Source organism: Chrysochloris asiatica, unplaced genomic scaffold (assembly GCF_000296735.1).
Source record: "Chrysochloris asiatica unplaced genomic scaffold, ChrAsi1.0 scaffold00115, whole genome shotgun sequence".
NCBI classification, from domain to species: Eukaryota; Metazoa; Chordata; class Mammalia; order Afrosoricida; family Chrysochloridae; genus Chrysochloris; species Chrysochloris asiatica.
The window spans coordinates 2719779-2725467 of NW_006408633.1; the positions used below are offsets into that span (position 1 = coordinate 2719779).

General features: G+C 39.0%; 1 pseudogene; it reads left to right on the forward strand.

Moving 5' to 3' along the window:
• Nucleotides 1-663: 663 nt before the first annotated feature.
• LOC102818528 overlaps nt 664-5689 on the forward strand; it is a 151808-nt pseudogene continuing 146782 nt past the window's right edge.

The following is a 5689-nucleotide window of genomic DNA, read 5'->3' on the forward strand; positions in this document are numbered from 1 at the left end:
AAGACCTGAGGGGCACAGGGGAAGGATTGCATGGAGGGGATTGTAACCATGGCAATGAGACGATATACGATGGAATGAATGTAAAAGTAATATTCTCCCATGTAAAGTATCACATAATTCACAATAAATCATTTTAAAAAAAAGAATAAGCCCTTCAAAATATGTGAGCAGACAACATTCCTGGACCTAAAGTTGCTAGCACCAGTTTTATCAGTACCCTTAATTACAGAGGTGTGAGAGTAGATGAATTGTCAAGGTTTTAAGAGCCCAATTCTGGCCCACTTCACCACTCTATTTACACTGTAGAGCTCTCATGTACTTGTAATTTGGTAGGGGGAGAGAAGTGGAAAATGATACAAGGTATAACAAAGTCCACTTTTGAATAATTATAACTTAAGTTAATTACATTGACATTTCTCAGCAAGGATTAAGTAAGTCAGAAGGGAGAAAAAAAAAAGTGTATGTGAAAATAAAAAGCAAGTGTTGGACTATAAGAGCATCTCTTTTGTCTCTCATTCAGGATTGTAATTAAATTAAGTAGGATTGATTGAGTGTCAAACATCTGTGGGAGTCATTTCCTAACTTCATTAATGCTATTGTGCCTGAAGAAGCCTCAGTGGTAATTTCTCTCACAAGTATCTAATGAGAGTCTACTGATGTGATATGAAAGCATTACACAAAGCTGCTGTGTCTCACGCCGCTGCCTGTCTGGATGTGAGGAATTTATTAGAAATGCTGGCCTGGCAACAGCTAAGCTACTTTACCTACCTCAGCGGTGGGAGTGGGACAGCAGGTAGCAGAAAGCTGGAGTAATGAAGTCATAAAGTTGAGAGCTTAGACAGCAAGCATAACAGAATAGAAACAGGACTGCTAAGAAGAACTAAATGATCATAAAATAGATCATGTATAATGAGGTACAGCAGATAATGAGGTGCATTTATATGAAAAACACTAAATAAAAATTATGACCACTTCCTCTTTAACCCTGTAACCATCAGAGCTTCTCCCAGCAGCTGCTGGGTTTGCAAGGTAAACTATGAAAACTGAATTGATTGGAAGAAAAAAAATAAAATCCACCTTGGCTATCTTAGTTCATTAGTATAAGTATTGCTGACTGTATAGTGGGCCCCAGCAGAACACTTGGCACTGAGCAAAACATTACGAAAGATCTATAATTCCATTTTGTAGAATTATGATTTTTTCAAAAGTGATAATATTGTTATAGTTAGAAAGTAATTAAATGGGGATAAATGAACCATTAGTTGTCCTTTATTCATTTTACCATTGTGATTAGAAGTCGCCTGTGCTCCCAAGGTGTGGTCATTGGTTCATTTATCAGTTAATGCGTCTGTACCATGCACTGGGAGTTCTGGCTGACTCTAAAGAGCCAAATTGGGTAAGAACAGCCTCTGCGTTTGAGGAGCCTGTAATACGGTGCAGAAAACTTACAATCAATCAACTCACTTAAAAATAAGTAAATAAATAAGTGCCCGGTCCTATAGGAACTCATTGGACACAGCGCTAGCCAGGGTTCAGAGTACTAAAAAATGAATAGAAATTGGCTGCTTGATTAGCAGTGAGAAAGTAGATGAAGAAGAGAAGAGGGGGAAATGATAGAGTTTCAATTACAGCAAGCAGACAATACAAACTTTAAAAAAGGACTTAAGGGTTCTAGGGTGGCACTGTAAGATAAGCACTGGACTGCTAACCACATGGTTGATGGTTCAAAACCACCAGCTGCTTCTTGGAAACCCTATAACAGAATCACTATGCATGAGGACTGACTTGACAATACTTAACAACAGGAGGAAGGAGTCAATGTGAGGAAGTCCTGAAGATAGAGAGATTGACTTTGGGTCATGTTGTGGAGATACAATTGGTCTTCCCTGTGGGTGATGGCAGCCATTGAAGGAAATTGTGTAGTTTCCACAAGCACAACATTCAAATACAAGCTTCTGCTACAAAATGTTCTCTCTCCTACAGTTCTTGGGACCTTATTGAGAAAGCTGATGGGAAGAGACAGCATATAGCTGAATTAAATAACTTGCTCAAATTTACACAGCTCAATTTTCACACTGAATATAGTGTTCATCTCTCAGCATAGCATGTGCTTCTATGGCAAGATGGCCCTCGCTTGACAGGACCAAGCCTGGAAACTCATCAACTTCATTGAATTCTCAGTAAACTCTAGGCACTAATTTTATTTGAAAGTTTCTTTGCAATGTAATAATATATAGTTAAAATGAACAGAGCTGCTCTTTGTGCAGGAGAACAAAGTCAGTTTGATCCACATGGTTGGAGGTTCAAGCTTATCAGCCATCCTCAAAAACCCTATACAGGGTTGCTATGGGTCAGAGATGGCTCGATGGCACTTAACAACAACAACAGAAGCAACAACATCTTAATTTAATTTAAAATTTAACCCAATTTAAGACAGGTGAAAAAGCAAGTAGGAATGTAAGGGCTAAATGACAGAAGTAAACACTGTTATGCACAATCCTGCAACAACAGTTTTCTACAGATATACATGCACAGATACACAGGCTGAAGGGGTATGGGAGGACAAGTGGCAGTATATACACAAATACACAAGGGTTTGACAGAGGATATTTATACATGGGTATATGGGTCGGCTCTGACTCGAAGGCACTTAACAACAACAACAACAACAACATAAGAACCTTTGGAGTTCTAGTGTGGCGCTGTGGGTTAATGCGCCAGACTGCAAAGCTGTTTGAACTGCAAGGTCGGTGGTTCAAACTCACGAGCTGTTCCTCGGAAACCCTATACTGGGTTGCTATGGGTTGCAATCCACTCAACAGCACTTAACAACAACAACACAGTAAGCTTTGCTGCAAACACACCTACAAATATGGTAAAATATGCAAATGGAAAAATGATGAAAATGCCCTAGACGTTGTTGTTGTTGTTAAGTGCCATCGAGTCGATCCTGACCCATAGTGACCCTGTATACGGTTTCCAAGGAGCAGCTGGTGAGCTTGACCCGCCAATAAGCAACATCTTAAGCAATGAGCTGTTGAGCTTGTGGACTCATGACCATATTCTCAGGGGACATCATGGTCAATTGGCATAGCATAGTCCACAAAGACAACAGGCTACATCTTACTGTGAGTAGAGGCTGGGAACTTAAAGGCTCATGAGTGACCATCTAAAGTGCAACTATTGATCCCTCAATGTACAAAGAAAAGAAGAGTAATGAAAATAGAAGATTCTTGGAATAAACTAGTCCAATGGGACATATGAACATCAGTCACCATGACTCTTCAGACCAGAAAAACTAGATGCCTTGGCTACCACTACCAACTGCTCTGACAGAGATCACATTAGAAGGTTCTGGACAGAGTGGCAGATGGTGTGGAACAAAACACAAAATTATTTTTTAAAAAAAAGACTGGAATTACTGGTCAGAAAGAGACTGGAGGAACCTGAGACTACGGCCCCCGGCCACTCTTCAAGTCTAGACTGGAACTCAGCCTCATAGCCCAATTTTCAGCAAGCAGTCCACAGGTGTATTGGAGGGAAAACAGCACTGGTAATGAATGCCCACCATGGAAAGGGCAACATTTACCTGAGGACAAAATTGAGAAGAGACGAAAAGAAGGGTGAATCAGATAATCTCTGTTAACCTTCACTCAATTCATAATAAAACATTTCAAAAATTTCATCCAATATATAAACAGAGGTTTGACGCAATCAAAAGGGACATTGCAGTGTAGGATTATTTTATTCACAAATGATCATCTGGAAAAAAAAAAGACAAAATAATAGCATTATTTTCTTGTAAGCACTTGAGGACAAATTGTAGAAGGATGGAATCAAATAAATCATCAAAAAGAAAATTTAAAGCTCTATCTTGAAGTGCAATGCAGTCAGTGATAGGATAATATCCATACATCTACAAGGAAGATCAGATAATACAATTATTATTTAAATTTCCACATCAACCACTAAAGCCAGTGATGATGAAATTTTAAAAATGCTACCTATCCTGGTGTGACACTTTAGGATAAGCACTGGACCATTTGAACTGCAAGCTTGGTGGTTGACCATCTACTCCTTGGAAACCCTATACAGGGTCACTGTGAGCCAGAACTGACTTAACAACAACAACAAGCAAATTCTGCAGTCTGAAATTGATCAAACATGCAATCAAGACATTTACCTGTACTTTATTTACCATTCAAGAGCTTTTGATAGTGTGCATAATGACAAGCTGTGGACAACAGAGCAGAGAATAAGTATTCTGGGACACTTAATTGTGTTCATGAGAAACCTGTACATAGAACAATAGGCAGTTGTTTAAAATTAGGAAAGATGTGTATCTGGGTTGTATTCTTTCACCATTATTATTCAATCTGTATGCTGGGCAAATAATTCGAGAAGCTGGATTATATATATGAAAAAGAACATGACATCAGGTTGGGAGACGACTTGTTAAAAATCTGCAAGATGCAGATGATACAACTTTGCTTGTTGAAAGCAAAGAGGACTTAAAATACTTACTCATGAAGATCAAAGACCATGGCCTTCAGTAAAGAAAACAAAAATCCTCACAAATGGACCAATAAATAGAATCCATGTAAATTGAGAAGAGATTGAAGTTGTCAAAGACTTCATTTTGCTCAGATCAACCAGCAACACTCATGGAAGCAGCAATCAAGTAATCAAATGATATATTTCATTAGGCAAATTTACTGTACATGACTCTATAAAGTGTTGAAAAACAAAGATGTCTGGTTGAGGCCTAAGTTACACCTGACCCATGACCTGGTTTTTTTCAGTAGCCCCATATGCATGTAAAAGTTAGACATTGAATAAGTTGGTCCATAGAAGAATTAATGCATTTGAGATATGGTGTTGGAGGAGAATATTAAGAATATCATGGAGTGGCAAAAAAAAAAATAAATCTGTGTTGGAAAAAGTATAGTCAGAATGCTCCTTAGAAGCCAGGATGGCCAGACTTCAGTTGCTCATAGTTCAGACATGTTATAAGGAGAAACCTGTCCCCAGAGAATGACATCGTGCTTGATAAAGTGGAGGATCAACAAAAAAGAGAACTCCCCCCCGCCCCCCAGTGGAATACATTGTACAGTGGCAGCAACAATGGACTCAAACGTAGCAAGTTATGAGTCTGGGGCAGGACTGGGCAGTGTTTCAGTCTCTTTTGCATAGGATCCTTATGAGTTGGTATGAGCACCTAACAACAACATAGTATTTAACTTCACACTGAAGTCTGCGTGTACTACCTCTTCAGAAGAATACTATTCTTTAGTACTTTGTTTCAGTTCCCTTTATTATCCTCTGTTTCGGGTGAAGAGTTGGAACTATTTTTCCCAGAATTCTTTTAGCCATATTGTTCTAGGAGAGACTATGACAGTGAGAGGCACTTGTATAGATCTTCACAATCTAAGAAGGAAAGCCACTATTGTGGCAATTGCGGAGGAACCTACAGGCCATTGCTGATGTCTGATGGATCTTGGCTGAAAGAAGAGAATATCAGAAAGATATTTACCTGTGCTTTATTGACTAAACAAAGGCTTTCGATTGTGTGGATCATGAGAAGCTATGGACAACATTGCGAAGCGAGTGTTCCAGAACACTTAATTGTGTTCATGAGGAATCTGTACATGGACCAAGGGCAGTTGTTCGAAAAGAACATGGGGACACT